At 36.0% G+C, this 18,921-nt stretch overlaps 1 long non-coding RNA gene across 2 annotated transcripts in view; it reads left to right on the top strand.

The window, feature by feature from the left end:
• The window catches only part of LOC145714978 (uncharacterized), a 54,463-nt gene extending 36,091 nt beyond the window's left edge, over positions 1 to 18,372 (top strand). For both annotated transcript variants that reach the window (XR_014137094.1, XR_014137093.1), the window contains exon 3: positions 17,066 to 18,372. This is a non-coding gene — a long non-coding RNA (uncharacterized LOC145714978). The remainder of the gene's footprint in view (positions 1 to 17,065) is intronic.
• The last annotated feature ends 549 nt before the right edge of the window (positions 18,373 to 18,921 follow it).

Raw genomic sequence — 18,921 nt, forward strand, 5'->3', positions numbered from 1 at the left:
CTGCACTGTTGATGGGAATGTAAAGTGTGGAAAACAGTATGGAGTTTCCTCAAAAAGTTAAAAATAGAAACAACACAATCCGGCAATTCACTACTGGGTATTTACCGAATGAAAACAAAAACACTAATTAAAAATTATATAAGTGCCTCTACATATATTGCAACGTTATTAGCCAAAATATGGAAGCAAACTAAATGTCCATCAATACTTGGATGGTAAAGGTGATGTGAATAAGTACACTATGAAATATTACTCAGCCTTACAAAAGGATGAGATTTTGCCATTTGCAAAAGATGGATGGAGCTAGAGGGTATTATGCTAAAGGAAATCTCAGACAGTGAAAGACAAATACTATATGATTTCACTTATATGTGGACATTAAAAACAAAACAAATGAACAAACTAACAAATTAAGAATCCAAAGTAGAACAAATTGGTGGTCACCAGAAGTTTAGTGGGTGTTGGGGACTAAAAATGGGGTATTAAGAGGTACACTGGGTGCCTGGGTGACATAGTTAAACCTCTGACTTTTACTCAGGTCATGATCTCAGGCTTGTGAGTTCAAACTCTGCATGGGTCTCTGCATTGACCTTTCTGTCCTCCCACCAACTCATTCTCTCTCTCTCTCTCAAAATAAATGAATAAACTTAAAAAAAAAAAAAGAGGTACAAATGTGCACATTAAATAAGTCATGAAGGGGCGCTGGGTGGCACAATCGCTTAAGCGGCTGACTTCGGCTCAGGTCATGATCTCGCGGTCTGTGAGTTCGAGCCCCGCGTCGGGCTTTGTGCTGACAGCTCAGAGCCTAGAGCCTGTTTCACATTCTGTGTCTCCCTCTCTCTGACCCTCCCCCGTGCATGCTCTGTCTCTCTCTGTCTCATAAATAAATAAATAAACAAACAAACAAGTCATGAAGATGAAAAAGTATAGCATAGAGATTATGGTCAATAATGTTATAGTAACATTGTACGCTGACAGATGGTGACTATACTTACTGGCCTGAGCACAGAGTAATGTATAGAATGGTGTACCAAAGTGTTACACTAATATAACATTGTATGTTAATTATACTCAAAAAATAAAATTTTGAAAACAAATTTAAATCAAGGAAAGAAACAATGTTATCAATAAATGATAATGATAATGTTAAAGCTGTGTAAGTAATGTTAATGTAGTTTTCTTACTGGGCAAAAGGTTACTATCAATGTTGGATTTTTCTAATCCAATAAACACTGACATTTTCTCTTCTTAGTCTTGCCTATTAAATTTAGTTTTAGTTGTAATGTACAATATTTACCTAGATGCTATACTCTAATTTTAAAAGTGTTCGTGTTACTTGAAAGTAGATTCCTTTCCATAAAAAAGGGACAATTAAATTTCAGCTATGAATAAGTTACACAGTGCTTTATTATTATGTGCTACCTAGTTGCATTTAATCTATTTGGAGATAGTGGCCACACTGGATTTAAGAGTAATTATAATTTCTAGGAAGAAAATCTGTTTTAAAATAATTATAGTTTTTTTATGATTTCATAGAAGTAACCTCTAAATACATATTTTCTTTTTAGTTTAGAATATTAATGAAGACTTCCTGTGTTGTGGTGATTACATGTTCCAGAACAGATAACAGAAACAGGTAATCACCACAACATATGAATTGTTTTTTTATACTTGCTACTGCTTTAAATAATCAGGATCATAATATTAAGTCTTAAGTCTCTGTCTTGTTTCAAAATGGGAATGGTAGTAAAACTGACTTGTGACTTGTTTTCCTACAAAGGCAATTTCTACCCACTACTTTCCATTTTTGTCAAATTCTTTTGGGTAAATCCTGTTGATAGAAATGGAAAAAAAAAATAAAAGAAATGACACATTTTAGCAATGTTTACTAGGTACTCTAAAAATAGGAAACCGTTAGGGTGCCTGAGTGGCTCAGTCGGTGAAACATCTGACTCTTGACTTTGGCCCCGGTCCCGATCTCATTCCTGGTTTCCTAGCTCAAGTCCGGCATCGTCAGGCTGACAGTTTGGGGCCTGGAGCCTGTGTCAAATTCTGTGTCTCCCTCTGTCTCTGCCCCTTTCCTATTCACATTCTCCCCCTCTTTCTCAAAATAAATAAACTTTGAAAAAATATGAAACTGTCTTTACAGAAAGATTTTAAATTTTGTAATGTGTCTTTTTATGAAAAAAAGGTATTTACGAAACCATATTGAGCTCAAATTCCATATCCAGGGGGGAAATGGAATCTTATAAATCTTCCAAGCCTGACTTTGTTATTGCATGCAGCTGTACATATAATGTACTCTTATCAGGACTTTATAGTAGGAGTCAGTTTGAGTACTGTCTCAATAGTGAATTGTTATGGAAGCTGCAATGCAGGAAGTTATCAAATATGTGAAACTTTCTGTGTTTTAATCTAGGCAACTCTTGCTTCAGGGTCTTGCTAAGAATATATTTGCAGCTTTCTTATTCTAGCCTTTCATGGTAAATTTCAGAATTCTACTTGAAATGACCATTTCATATCTAAGTAGGTAGTCAGTGGACTACTGGGAAAAACACAGGGGAGGATGAAGCCTGGATTTTCAATATTTCTCTGTTGCTTTCTCTGAAAAGTTCTAAGGGCCTGTAGCTGGCTGATCTGAGATGGTGCTAGGATAGATGATCTGGTAAACTAGCCAAGGCAATGCCAAGGATTTCCTACAATGGTCCATGTTTGCAAAGGTTTTCTCTTTCTGCTGTGACAGTTTACAATAAAAGGAATTTTTTCCTTACTTCCTTACAACTGCAAAGCTATAATTATATCAGGAATTTATTGGTTTGATTTAATACTAGTTACGTGGCACATCTTTGGAAAGTCAGTTGGACAGCAAAAATCTAGTGACAAAGGAAAACAGTTTTGTGACTTTGGTGAAACTGAATTTATATTTGCCAGGATTATGCAAATATATGCACATTAGTTTGAATCCTAGAGGCAGTAAAAATTAGTTCCCATTTCAGTCAGTATGTACTCAAAATGAGGCAGAGTGTGTGCATATTTTAAAGAGTAGCTTTAAAAGAGTTTTAATTTTTTTAATGTTTTTATTTATTTGTGAGACAGAGAGAGACAGAGCATGAACAGGGGAGGAGCAGAGAGAGGGGAAGACATAGAATCTGAAGCAGGCTCCAGGTTCTGAGCTGTTAGCACAGAGCCCAATGTGGGGCTCGAACTCACGGACCGCGAGATCGTGACCTGAGCCGAAGTCGGACACTCAACTGACTGAGCCACCCAGGCACCCCAAAAGAGTTTTAGAGTACCAATAAACATGGGACTCTGGCTGGTTTGTTTGTTTGTTTGTTTGTTTATTTTAATGTTTTTATATATTTTTGAGAGACAAAACGTGAGTGGGGGAAAGGGCATAGAGAGAGGGAGACACAGAATCCAAAGCAGGCTCCAGGCTCTGGGCTGTTGGCAAAGCTGGAACAGCTTTGCTGCTGGAACAGCAACCCCAACAGGGCTTGAACTCATGAAAGAGATCATGACCTGAGCTGAAGTCAGACGCTTAACCAACTGAGCCACCCACGTGCCCCTATTTATTTTTGAACATAGGACTATTTTATTTGTAGGGAGACTGTATCAATCTTTTTTTTATAAACAGTAAAATTTACAGATATTAATATTTTGCAACTCAAATGACCATTCTTTTCTTCTTATCCCTTTACTCTTACATCTTACTCCTCAAGTATTATATATGTTCTAGAAGAATCAGACATTTTAGATGAGGACAAAGTGGATTCTTCCCAATAGAGAAGTATTTTTAAATAAAATTAGCTGATAACACCCATTGTTAAGTCTCCAGACCAAATATGGCAGCTCAGGCTGCCACAACAAGTTTCTAAAGACTGTGTGACTTAAACAACAGACTTTTATTTATTCACAGCCTGGAGGCTGGGAAGTCCAAGATAAAGATATTAGTCAGTCTGATTTCTAGTGAAAACTCTCTTCCTTTCTTGCAGATTGCCACTTTCTCAATGTGTCACAGGACCTTTTCTGTGTATATGTGCTTGTGTAGGGAAGAGAGATCTCTGGAGCATCTTCTTAAAAGGACAGTAATCCTGTCAGGTCAGAGTCCAACTGTTATCACTTAATTTAACCTTAACTAATTCCTTAGGAGCTAATCTCCAAATATGGTCACAGTAGAGGTTAGGGCTTCAACATATCTCTTGCGTAAGGGAAGGGGACACAAACATTGTTTTTATAAAAGAGTTGGTCAAGGAATTAGCAGCCAAATTACATAGCAATAGATGAAAATTCCATGACAAGTTTCACAAAATACATAAGATGATCACTAATTTTTTGTAAAGCAAAATTAAACCCAACTAGATGCCGCAAAGATCTAGAAATGAGGGAAATTGGCTAATATTGTGCTGCTTTTGTGATTCAGAAAGCTACGTATAGCAGTATCTCCTAGTTTATTTTTATTAATTTAATTGCTTTCTATTTTATATCTTTTTTGAACTCTTGGCCTTAAAATGAAGTCTGAGACCTTAAAATGTTTCTCAACAAGAGCAAATGTAATAGCAGTATTTTCATAAACTATAGAAGGTAAATAGAGGGATATATAGTGTGTGTGTGTGTGTGTGTGTGTGTGTGTGTGTGTGTGTGTGTTTGTGTGTGATCCAGACAAGTTCATTCATAAATTAATTCTTCTCACACCTGACCAGAAAAGTTTTGCATCATGCAAGATACAGTTGGTTGGAATGGCATACATGATGAAGACCCTAGAGTTAAAGTCATGACCCATTCATTAATTGATTTTCACCTGCAACTAAAAAACAGTAATATACAAAAAAAGCATGTAAACAATCACACAAAAAACCTGTGTCATCAATGTAAAAGTAGACGGTCCCAGAGCTGGTTAATTTAGTTAATGACAATGGTAAGACCAATCAGGAGGTAGAGGTCACTTGATTAGAAGTGGTCAAAGATGACAGTCATATCTCAAGGCATTATATCCTGCAATAAATACACCCAGAAGCTCCTCCTCTCCTAACAGACATTTGTTTTGGCCCCATTCATTGTTCAGGTTCCATACCTAAACCAGACACTAGCAAGGGAAATATATTCTGTATTTGGTATCGGTGGATATGGTATGTGATGGTAATTGATGCCATAATTGGTACGGAGAAGTGAGCACTCATTCCCTGAGCCAGTGTAGGGCCTCATCTGTCCTGAGTTTGTGGAAGGCCAGATGCTGGGAGAAATTCCAGCTTTGCCAACAAGGAATGAGTGGTGAGGAAAGTTGTTGCACAGCTAAGTGAGGAAGTCTGCCATTTTTGCCAGGGCATTTTGACTATTAGTGTGGCTGCTGCTAGGCCTCCTCTTATCAGTATTTCTGACTTATTTTATCCCTTTGGTAGGTTCTAGATTCCTTAAGGATGGGAAATTACTATTTTTAGCAGGGCATGGAATCTTGCCTTACCCTAAAAGATGATAAATAAATATTAACTAAATTGAGTAAAATCCCCCATTCCAATTTTTTTAATTATAAATTTGTTATTGAATCCAAATTTTTAAAAATCAATTTTTTATTTGTTTCAATAGCAACACTATTCCAATATATCTATGTTTATTTATTGTAGAAGATGATTGAGGGGCCTTAATCACAAAGGTACTGGAATAGAGTTACTGTGAGTACTGTGGACCCTGCAAAGATTGTTTACAAATCTGTGTGTGTGTAGAAGGAAAAAAAGATTTAATATGCATCTGTTAATAGTCTGATGATGATGGGTGCCTGGGTGGCTCGGTCGGTTAACTGTCCGACTTCGCTCGGTCATGATCTCACAGTTTGTGCGTTCAAGCCTTGCATTGGGCTCTGTGCTGATGGCTCAGAGCCTGGAGCCTACTTCGGATTCTAGGTCTCCCCCTCTCTCTGTCCCTCCCATGCTCATGCTCTGTCTCTCTCTGTCTCTCAATAATAAAGAAACATTAAAAAAAAATTTTTTTTAAGTAGACTAATGATGCAGTAGAATTTACCATATTAAACACTATGAAGTAAAGGAAATGATTTGTGTATAAGAGGTTCATGACTTTTCTAAGGAAAATCCACTTAATAAAACTTTTCTTTGGAAAAAAATTTAGTATTCTATAATTAGTATATTATTAAACATATCACATGATTTTATTTTAAAAATGTTTTTAGTGTAATCAGTAAATTTAAAAGTCTAGATTTTTATTTGAATTATAAAATCAGTGTTCCAGGTTCTCGTTTGTTTTGTAATATGAGCATATTTCAAGACTTCAGTTTTGGTGACTTTTTTTTTTTTTTTTTTTTTTTTTTTTTTACTTTATCAGCTATTAGGACTCATGCATAAACTTACACACACAAAAAAATTTACACTTTGTCTAAAAAAAATTGTTGTTTGCCAAACTATCAGTTTGTAGTTTATAAGTTCTATGTTCTCTCAAGTGCTACAAAATTTTATATTTATCACAAAAAAACATGGATTTTTAAGATACATTTTATTGGCTTCTAATGGTATTTATTTTTAGTTACAGAATTTACTAGTAAACCTGCTACAGGCACAAATCATTGGGTTCTTGTGTCACTTCTAAAAGAAACTGAAATATCTACTCCTCTCATTTCCTGATATTTCAGTCCTGAAAAAAAAGATACCAAAAGAAACATTTAAAGTAATTTGCAAATATTTTTAGAGACTGCCATTATAAAATAACACATATAGAGCTTCATGTTTTACATAAAAATATACTGCATATTAAGCTGAATTCTATAGTCTCCAGACTTCCTTTGTTGTTTCATTATTGTTAGAAATGATTTGTCTATAAAGGTGTCTCCTGCCTTCAGAATACTTGAAATCTGTTATATAATATTAAAATTACAATAGCTAGCTTTCTTTGAGTACTTTCTGCCTGCTAGACTCTCATCTAATCACTTTATTTTCTAATCATTTAACAACTCTAAGAAGTCGTGTATTTATAATCTAATTTTACACATGCAAAAATGAAACAATTGAAACTACCTATCCAAACTAATCTTTGTATAGTTTTTATATGGTATGAACACACGATAATGTCCATGGCCTTATTTATTAGTAAACAAATAAATGTATGTTCTATATAGTATATTAAAATATGTATTACATTGAATCTGTATCTCTTCATAAGAGAACATAAAGTTTAGACTAAAATAATTGACTATAAGTATCACATTATTTGGTATACCATCAATTCTAAAAGGATAGAGGATATTTTTACCATATCTTCATAAATATAATTATCATTCATAATTATAAAACCCTTATTGCATGTAGTATAATTTTTAATTGTGGAGTCATTTTACTATTTATACTAGAAATACAAACACTTGAACAGAGCCTTAAAATTATATGATCCATCACTTTCCCTCATTTTAGAAATAAAAACTAACCACCCATAAATTTGAAATAATTTGTGTGATACCATTTCTTTCTTTGGGGCAAAGCTCATAGTAGAAACTACATGTTCTGTTTAGTCATTCAGGTCATTTCATTACTTCATCACCGCTTCTAAGTGGCAAACCACTGACTGAATTTGTAAATTGTAGAATTACACAAACATATACACAGTCCTGAGGATTTATAGGATGAAAGTCATTCTAATTGTAATTTCGAATTAATTTGCAGAATTTCCATTAATGAAAGGATATTTGGGGCTAAAATGGAAAAATTATGATAAATTAATCTATTGATCCATTTAATTCTAGTATCCATTGCTAACACTAACGCTAGTGAGGATTAATGCTAGGATCAAGTGCTGAAAGTCTGTCCAGTTTTGCTGTTTTCGCTTAACACTGAAAACTGCTTTAACACAGGTCTCTCTTAGGTCTTTAAAGGGATCCACTTGCTGTGTTTTAACCTATTCTGATATTTGCATTCTCTTCACTCACAAAATTATGACTGGTATCCTTCAGGTTAGAGCCTGCTCTTGCTACTGAAAGCAATGAAAGATAAGGAGGACTGATACCCTCATTCTGTTGGCCAAGAAATGAATGCATTTCAGTAATCTATATTGTGGCTGAAGTTCAAAATAATTGCAGATTTGAACCTAACATAAATATGCCATGTAGACAAATACCATTTTCTCAGATGTTGTGGTGGCTACAAGGGATACTCACCACTTCCTCCCGTTTGGTCTTGTCTGTTGCTGGCCAAGCTTCCAGAGGTAGGTCAGGAAGCATGGGAGGCAGGGGCTGTATGGGGAACATCGGAGGCAGAGGTGGCTGTGGCAGCAGGGGCTGGATGGGGTGCCTGGGTGGCTGGGGCTGGATGGGCTGGTGAGGCTGTGGCTGGATGGGCTGTGTCTGGAAGGGCTGTTGGGCAGGCAGAGGGAGGTTTGCCTGGTGGTGTTGGGTTGGAGTCATGGAGTGTTGGCCAGGAACTGGCATCATTGGTTGCTGGGGGACCACAGGCTGCTGAGCTGGCACCATGGGAATGTGGTGATGAGGCTGCAGGGCTTGATTTGGGGAATTCTGCTGGGACAGCACGGGAATGATTTGGTGGTGCAGCCATCCACCCATGGGTTCATAACCATAGGAAGGGTACTGGTGAGAAACAAAGAGTCAGGTTTACCATTGGCTCCATTGACTTACAACTGTAGACGTAGTCATGTTGTCTTTGTCATTATGGCTATGAATATTTATGCATTTTCTCCTGTGCAAGAATTTCTGTGTACACAGATATCACCTTTTAAAAACTAGATTTTTGGGGCGCCTGGGTGGCTCAGTTGGTTAAGCGTCCAACTTCGGCTCAGGTCATGATCTCGCGGTCCGTGAGTTCGAGCCCGCGTAGGGCTCTGTGCTGACCACTCAGAACCTGGAGCCTGCTTCCGATTCTGTGTCTCCCTCTCTCTCTTGGACCCTCCCCGTTCATGCTCTGTCTCTCTCTCTCTCAAAAGTAAATAAATGTTAAAAAATAAATAAATAAATAAAAATAAAAACTAGATTTTCCATTATTGTCTGTATGTGGCATAGATATTTATTTCAGTTGAAAGGGAATTGAAATATAAGCCTAGTATCCTAAGGGAATAAAAAACAAAAATCTGCATACCTGATGCCTTATGTTCTGATACCACTTCAGAGGGGTAAGCACCTTAAGAGAAAAAGACATCAAAGAGAAACTTTAATTTAGTTTCATGAAACACAGACTCACTAATACAGTCCCATCAAAAGTGATAGCCTGAAAAAGTGAGTTCTACAGAAGAAAAAATAAGGTAAATGGTTATCAGTGCTTCCTATATGTATCCATCACACATATTTTTTCAAGCTTCCTCACATACTCTAAGGCAAATATCACCACACTTACTTTTACAGACAAGGTCATGGGGACAAGGTTTATAATCTTACTGAGGTAATTCTATTTAATTCCATAGCTCCTATTCTTTGCAAGAGCAAAACAAAACAAAAATTAATGTGACATACATTAATTACATCTTCTTTTAACTTGATGTCCCAATGAAAAAATAAAGGAGTTTTCTGGTCAAATATATTACTCTTTTAAGATGTAACAAAATCTTGCCTCAAATTGCTAGCATTTTCCCTCAGCTTGTATGAGTAAACAGATTCAGAGATTATCATCTGAAACTGTGAAAGAAGTAGGAGTTTCATTCTTCAAGAATAGTATTATACTGGATTAACCTCAGGTTCAGGGACCTCTTCAGAATGCAGTAGTACAGAATTTTCTGTCAATACAAGCAACAATTACTAACCTTGCTCATTACACTTGACAAACCAATTTTATATTTGTTAACTATTTTGCTCCTCAAACTATTTTGAAGCATGGGCGTTATAATTTTTTCCATTCCACACATGGGAAAACCAAAGTTTCAGAGGGAAAAATAATTTTCCAAGTTCCTGTGTTTAGTATATGGTTGAGGAGAGCTTCAGACCTGATTTCCAGAAACATGTTTTTCATTGCTTCGTGAATATCTCATAGACCACTAGGTTATTAATCTTTCAGTAAAGACAAACAAGGGAGACACATAGACTGAACGTCTTAGCATCAGAAATTTCAGCTGCAAAGGATCTTAAATAACAACTTACCTGACTCCCCAACCTTTTACAGGCTGGAATAGAACAAAGCTGCTCAGTCAGAGTTTACTCTCTGCCCTGCCATGCAGCACCCCCTGAGGGATAGTTTGTGACGGATAATTTTATAACTATATAGGCAGGAGAAACTGAGTCAGAGAGGCCAAATAGGAGTGTGCTGGGACAATGCAGGCTTAAACCAGGCAGCTGGTAATGAGAACTGAAAAAGCAGGACTGAGAAACATCTTGAATAAAGAATCAACATGCTATTCTTTACAGAGCCCAGGGAATTGTTAACCGAAACAATGATCAAAGTTAGTAAAGAGAAAAATTACCTCGTAGCTGAAGTTGATATAACCAGGGTGCCCAGGATGAGGTGGTAGCTTTTATGGAGGGGAAAGGAGTAGGGAGAGGGAGAGGAGGGAGGAAAAGAGAGAGGGAGAGAAGAAGAGATTAAGCCAATGCCCAATTCTTCACATTAAGAGACTGAATCCACTTTAAAAAATCTAAATGGTGCAAAGTACATTTTAAGTCTACTTTTAGTTTGAACATGTATGCTGTGTAGGAGAGGAGCCCTCTTATTTTAAAGACATCCAGAACAACTAAATGACTTTTCCCAAGATCTGGAAGCAAAAACCAAACACATTTATCCTCAAATGATCTTCAAGCACCTTCCATCCATGTTGTAAATTAATCTTACTCTACCCATCCACCATTTTATGTCTTAATGCAACTCACTCCATGTTGAAAAGAGATGTGTTTCTCTTACACAATTTTGAAGTAACTACAAGAAGAGAACTGTGTCACAAACGCTCCCTTATAGATCAGGAGGTAGAGAAGTGCTTAAATATCAAAGAGAGTCCTCACAATTGACATGCAAAAGCACATCAACAACAACATATAAACAACTACCTGTGAATTATTGATGAACATGAGGAGATGAGGAGGTAAGGTGGAAACATTATAAACCCCGTGGAAAATGAAAGAGTTGATTTATGAAATTTAGACTGATTCTTTTAATTATTCTGTCAGTATTCATGGCAGAAAAAAAGTTCAAAATAAAAAACAGCCTGAAAAATTATCTAAACCAGAACTGTCTGGCCTGTCAAAAGTGGAGGCCATGTGACTGATGACTGCACTGTACAATTCTGGTTGGCCCTGGAGTGGGGGAGAGGGAGAGGAGAGAGGATCATGCATGTTCCTGAGAACATTGAGCTAATGAAGATTTTTTTTTTAAGTTTTAAATGCTCGTTTCATTTCATAAGAGTATTTATTTGATGTCACCTGAATGTCAATTATTTTAGTCAGGTAATTGCCTTTCCTGTACTTTCTTGATATAAGCCCTCAGGGAGTAGGGTGTTGAACAAACTGAGGAATGGGAGAAAAGACTGTATTTGTAATGCAGAGATCTCTCAGGGGACTAGAAATTGCCACAATTCATGGTTTCAGGAAGGCAGAGCACAGTCTTGGTCTTGTGGGTGAGAAAGGAAGAGAGGAGGCAGATATGCAAGGTTTGCTGGCTTCTGGTTGTATCAACTGTTCCTTATACCACTGAAAAGCAGTTGGGTCCTGCTTTACCTGATATTAATCTAAGCCCCCTACCTGATGTACTTATGTCTAAAGAGAATGGATCAGACTTCCTGGTCCTTGGTACATTTGAATGTAAAATATATCCAAATGCATTGGGCATAGGATTCTGGAAAACCACACAGAAGCACCCAGGTACTTAGCAGGTGCACCCAAAGGGTGCGGCCTCTGACAACAAGGAGAGGGTTCAAGAAGGAAATTCCTAACATAGAAATCTTACCCATAAGATAACAGCAGTGGAGTGTGAAGGGCAGGAAGAGAGTTGGGCACTTGTAAGAAATTGGGTTTTAGAGAAAACTGGCATTTTTGTAATATGTGGCTAAGGCTGATTAAGCATTTTCTCTGGAGGCCTTGAAGGGTCTCTTCCAAAAGTTTCCTCCATGTAGAGATGGTGATGGTATTTATACACTCAATTGTTTCTATATAATCTGAGGTGCTTGTTAAAATGTAGAGTCCTGGGCACTACCACTGGTCCAGCTGTACTGAACGTTGGGTGGAGACATCTCAGTTGTTTTTTTTTTTTTTTTTTTTTTTTTTTTATCACAAGCTTTTCAAAGTGTTTCTTAAACAGAGAGAAATTTGAGGACATCTTATATTGTACTGTCTTAAACCCTAAAGTTTACTAGTACTGGGGCAGATTTTTATTTCCAAGCTTGTGAAATTTGAATTGACTTATACGGGGATTGTTTTACTCACAGGCATAGCAAAGGCTGCTCCCAGGAAGCAGGCAAACAAAATCCAGGTCCCCATTTCTTATGGCCCTGAAATATAAGTCAACATCTGCTTTTCTTAATTCATCTCAAACATGCACATGATTAGTGCTTCATAAAGTACATGTAATTCATATTAGTTTATTGCAAATAAAGAAGGTAGAGTTATGTCATCCCTAGTTCAATATCTTTCTTCAGTTAGATCCTGCATTATAATTACTCCACAAATTAGATGAATGGGATATAAAGCAAAACCTAAACATCCTAAGTAATCCCCATTGCTTCAAGGCCCAAATTAGTGACTCACTTTGAAAACCTTAAGTAGAAAAACCCTAAATATTTTTATAGAAAGTGAATATAAAGTGTAATAATGCTGATATAAGCACTACAATTAGGTTGTCTATATTCTGTCTTTTAACAAATTAATAAGAAAAAATATGGGGTACACATTTTGTTCATGATCCCATTTTATTAGATATACTTTTGATGTTGTAAATTATAACCCAAAAATATCATTTTAATTTATTTCATAAGTAATTAAAAGAAATATTGTTATGGTTTGGGCTTAAGAAGGTTTTTTTTTGGAATCTGGAACTAAACTTTTAAAAATATAGACAACATTTGCTGTATTGAAAAGTAAAAATTTCACTTAAGCAATCAAAGACTCATTCGGTTGTGGTCCAACTAATGAATTAATTCTGGACAGCATGTAATATTATAAATGTGAAATACATTTGCCTCTGTTAAACATAAAATACAGAAAAACAAAGAAGCATCATAAAAAGGAATTTAAATTATGAACAAAACCCACATACCTTTGAATGTACCAAGACTAAGTTTCAGTCTGAAACACAAGGATGCCCAATCTTTTAGATTTCTTGTAAGTATGAGGCTAATTTATATTATTCACAACTTCTAGAACAGCCAATCATATTTCTGAAGGAAAAATGTGTTGAGTATAACTAAAAATCCTTATATCATGAATTTTTAGCAACCTTGGTTAAATTTAAGACAGTATATTTTGATTAGTACATATAGTCTTTCATTACAGGCAATAATACGTTTAACAGGCAAAAGAGGTTTAATTGGGCTGTTTTTTAAGTCTGTAAATTAGCTGATTTCACATGCTGATATATTCAAAATTACTTTTAAGAACCTGTTATGTCATTGTGTCTAAGCAGTTATAATTTCAGAATTACCACTATATTTTCTTTCATTGAAAGTGTGTCCTCTATTTGCTTGTTATTACTTTTGATCACCATTTTGGTGTCAACCCAGAAAATGGACAATAATATATCCTTCTGTCCTGAAAACTTTTTGCCATCCAAACTACCAAAATTCAGAGGCATCACTTTTGCTAATGATCTGAAAGGGATGTCACACACCAATAGCACATTCACACGTATGTTTTTTAGTTCTTATAAACACTTATCACAGGATATATTGCCCTGGTTATCTCATTCCACATAGCAACAGGCTTTCTTAGTATTATGGTCCTTCTTTCCCATGTATTACTAGCCCATTTCTGCTTTCTTTCACAGATTAGCATGAATTCATCTTTCTTTTTCAGAATCTTTTGGTTGTCTGTTATTATTGTGTCTTCAGTGTTCTAAGCAGCTTCTAGTTTGCCTAAATACTAACTAAAGTTTATCTCTTTCTAAGAGGACCATGAGTTAACTATTAAATTTGTTATTTTTACCACTCTACCTTGTAAAGCACATGGACTTATTCTTTTATTCTATAATCTATCCAATTAAAAAATGTAACTAATAATAAGTGGTAATTGAGAAGTTTTCTATCAACCTTACATTAGCAAACAAAATACTCTCAATGTAGTCAGCTATAATTTATAGTAAAGCTGGGTCACTCATTACTTAAATGTACTTTATAAATTTATAAACTTTATTGTACTTATATTGTTAAGTATTTATCCACATTTGATTAATTAAATTTAAGAAGAAAACATTCATTAAAATCAATATAATCATGGTTAAGATCTGGGACTTAGACTTAACATTAATTTGCTGCCAGCTTCATTATGGATTGAGTCACCACTAACAAGTTACTTATCTTGTCTGAGTCCTAGTTTCCTTATCTGTAAAATGGGGAAAGCAATAAAATCCAATTAAGAGGACAAGCATGAAAACTAAACAAGGGATATCCTTGCAAAATAGAAAATACTTAACCCCATCACATGGACATAACAAAGGTTTAAAAGAGGCAAATAAATAAAAAACTGAACTAATTCAAGGTGGGGATGCCGGTGACTCATTCAGTTAAGCATCTGACTCTTGATTTTGGCTCAGGTATGATCCCAGGGTCGTGATTTCAAGTCTCACATTGCGTTTTCTCCTGACAGCATGGAACCTACTTGGGGTTCTCTCCCTTTGTCTGTCTGTCTGTCTCTCTCTCTCTCTCTCTCTCTCTCTCTCCTTCTCTCTCTCTCTCTCTTCCTCCCTCCCTCCCTCCCTCCCTGTCTCCCTCTGCCTGTCCCCATCTTGTACTCATTCCTCATTCTCTTTAAAAAAAAATGTTTTTAAAAAAGAAAAACTAAAGCACAATTCAAAAAATAAGAAGATAAAATAAGATATACAATCCAATCCAGTCCAATACAATACACTATTTAAGGTGGTGAATTAGTAGAGTTTCAAATGACAATTGTGTCCATGGTTTATTTTTGTTTGTGAATATATTTATTGGCAAATTCTACATTGGAGGCAAGAAGAACTCTTTTTGAAGGAGCTTGTGAAAAATGCATATTTTGAAAGTTGGCAGTAGCTTACAGAGAGGAGTCAAGGTGATGAGAGACATGGGAAAGACAGGAAGGGAAATGTAGATTACATTTTCTCTTTCAATACTTCTGTTTCTTTTCATTTAACTACAGGTATTGGATCTCATGAAAGGATTTTTAGAAATAATTTATAGGACATTGTAGGTGATCTACTGATGAAATCTTTGGAGAAAAAGCTGTGGCTTTCTGGTTTTACAAAATTCATCTCATTATGTTTCCACTTTTCAAAAATGAGAGAATGATATATTGGATCTACATGACCAAACAGAAAGCTTACTGATTGTGGCATTAATTCTTGTCAGCACCAAGATAGCAAGTTAGTGCTGATTCAACATGGACAGTTGTCCAGGCTTTGATGAACAGCTGTATAGAAACAATGTGATTCTTTCTGTTTGCTTTCTTTCACTGCATATTCTAAGTCATAGGATATGACATTTTGTTTCTCTTGCTTTTTGCTGTTATTTAATTCTCTTTACTGTTAAAAAAATGAATCATAAGTGTAAAATATTCTCTATGATAATATGTCAAGGACAATTGCAATAATATGGCCCTTGAATAATGCCTTTTTTCACTTATGCATTTGTTCCAAATATATAAATTGAAGCCTGTTGAAGCCTATGACTGTGTACCTCTTTTGGTTATTTTAGAAGCTAAAAAAAGTTGTATTTTTAATTGCGTCTAAAAGCTTTTTTCTAACAAGGGTAAATAGATACCCTTAAAAGCTACAATTGAGTGTTTTGCTCATTTATTACTTTTTATTCCTTTGCTTGACTTGCAACCCATCACGTTTTGCCATTTCATAATGTTTATGCTAGCAAGTTTCCCCCTTCTAATCTGCCAGTTTTAATATATGGTGTGTTGAAAATCCAACTGCCCAGTCTTGTTCAAAGTATGTGTGGACTTCCAGTAAAGCAATGAGCTACATGATGGTATCCAGGGGAAATTATTTGTGAGAGAAATGCAGGAACATCAGTTTTGTGTCATTGCTTTTTGATTGCTAGGAGGGCATTCTGGTTTTTTTTTTTGTTTGTTTGTGTTTCTTGTTCTGTTTTATTTTTCATTTGGCAGTAGGTATTCAAAGCAGTTACCTTTATTGTTTGAAATCCTTATGTTTATTATATTTATTAAAAAAAAACTGAGGTGGTAGAAAAGTTTACACATATCCTAGAAAATGGTATGGATAATGTATATCTGAAAAGCATCAAAACAGTAGGTAGATAATTCTTGAAAAAAGCACTAGGATTGAACAAAATATTATTTAACTCTATGAAGGAAAACAATAATGGGTGTTCCTTCTAAAATCAGCAAACATGGAAAACAATTTGTGATAGTGGATTTTGACAGCTAACATTTTGGACATTTTTAGGAACAGGCCAAATCACTATATGGAAATATTTTGTTGCTTTATTCTTGCTAATATGAATCTAGTATATTCTCAATCATTTGTTGAACATTTTATTTTTTTATAGCTAAATATGTTTACTGCTAAATCAGTCATATATTTTTGAATGAAAATTTTATCTGTTTTGAATTTTATTTGCAAGTTTACTTGATACTTTCATAAACTCAAATGCGTTCCCTTAATAGTGACATAGAGTGGCATTCTACGCAGGGCACTAGATGAAGGTAGAAAGGCAAGTATTGGGGCACCTGGGTGGCTCAATTGATTCAGCATCAGACTTCAGCTCAGATCATGATCTTGGAGCTCATGCATTCCAGCCCTACATCAGCTCACTGCTGTCAGCCTGTCAGTGCAGAGCCTGCTTCAGGTCCTCTGTCCCTCTCTCTCTGCTCCGTCCCCATTTGTGTTCTGCCCAAAATAAATATTTTTTTTTAAAGGAATAAAGAAAGACCAGTATTGTGGGTTTGTTTTTGCCAAGCTGTCATCTTCATGAGTTTCTTTTTCCCTTTGATCCTCAGGTTCTCAACTGATCAAGATTGATTGGTTCAGCATTTGCCAACTAAGTTCTAAAGCACCTGAGGAATGTGAAGAGCTGTTTGCCAAATCAAAAAAAGATTAGAATAAAAGCAAATATATTTAGGCGGTACTCTAAGTTACATGCTTCCCTTTGCAGTGCTTCTCAATTATTATTTGGTTATTCTTTGGTATGATTATTTAACATGGTGCTACAAAACACAAGTTTTTCAAAGTGATTTGATCCTGGGACAATTTTAAAATGCAGTATTGAATAATTTGTGAATCCCCTTCAGGCCAAAAATTATCCAATTCCATTTGTGTATTGTAGCACTATTATAAAAAAATTACTATAAACTTTGTAGCTCAAAACAACACGTATTTACTTATTATTTTACTGTTCTATAAATTAGATGTCCAATGTGGGTCTTACTAGGTAAAAATCAAGAGGTTAGCAGGGTTGTATTCCTTTTGGCCATTCAGGACACAGTTTATTTCTTGCCATTTCCAGCTTCTAAGACCCCCTGTATTTCTTGTCTCATACTCTCCTGACCCATCTTTAAAGTCCACAACATTGCATCTCTGTAACCACATAGCTATATTTCCTGTTTGCTTTGAAATGTACTAGTGTTAATTTAAGGGCCCAAGTAGTTTAAGGGCCCATGTAGTTACCTTGTATCTACTCAAATAATCTATGATACTCTCTCCACCTCCAGGTTGTTAGTTTAATCACAAATGACACACTTCCATGGAAGAAGATAAATGGCCAATTCCAGAAATTAGGGCCTATACACTTTGGAGGCCATTAAATGGCTGATCACACTGTTTGCCCCCTGATGTCTTTCATTTCTTAACATTAGAGGGTATCATAGACTCTGGGTGTAAACTTCCCTCTTGTCTACCAAGAGAGAGGGATGTAGAATTGAAAGCGAGAGATGGCTAATGTCTGGGAAAAGACAAGAGACCCGAATGAGGATCCTTGTCCCATATTTATTCAGACCCAAAGGCTAACAAACGTGATGGGCATGCACAAAGAGACAAAGCAACTGGGAACATTAACTTGGGGATGTGAGGGAAGAGGTTGGGGAGGGGGGGGGGTGTTGTTGAAGATACACAGTGTTTGGAGTTTGGGTCAATATAACAAAAACTCTGCTGGGCCTCAGCCAGTTAAGCATCTGACCTCAGCTCAGGTCATGATCTATGGTTCCTGAGTTGAGCCCCATGTTGTGCTCTGTGCTGACAGCTTGGAGCCTGGAGTGTGCTTCAGATTCTGTGTCTCCCACTGTCTCTGTTCTTCCCCTGCTTGCATTCTGTCTCTCTCTCCAAAATAAAAAAAATGAATATATTTTTTAAAAATTAAAAAATTCACCAGTCAAATTTCAGAAGTTTTTGATAAAGAAAATGGAACCACAAAAACAGCAATCATGAGGGGCATGAGCAATCATGGGTGGCTCAGTCAGTTAAGCATCAGACTTCACCTCAGGTCATGATCTATCTACGGTTCTTGAGTTTGAGCCGCAAGGCGGGCTCTGTGCTGACAGCTTGGAGCCTGGAGCATGCTTCAGATTCTGTGTCTCCCTGTCTCTTTGCCCATCCCCTGCTCATGCTCTCTCTCAGAAATAAATAAACATTAAAAAATTAAGCAACAGCAAAACAAAATTGGGCACTGGGCAGTTGGGAGTAAAGATGTTTACAAGGGACATGAGTCAGCACCTCTGTTTATCTTAGCCAAGGGGGTGAGACAGGAAGGGGAAATAATCTCAGGATTGACAAGGGACCTTTAATTTTCTTTCTTTTTCTTTAGTATTAAATATAATTTATTGTCAAATTGGTTACCCTACAACACCCAGTTCTCATCCCA

Source organism: Panthera onca, chromosome Y (assembly GCF_046562875.1).
Source record: "Panthera onca isolate mPanOnc1 chromosome Y, mPanOnc1 haplotype 2, whole genome shotgun sequence".
Taxonomy (NCBI): Eukaryota; Metazoa; Chordata; class Mammalia; order Carnivora; family Felidae; genus Panthera; species Panthera onca.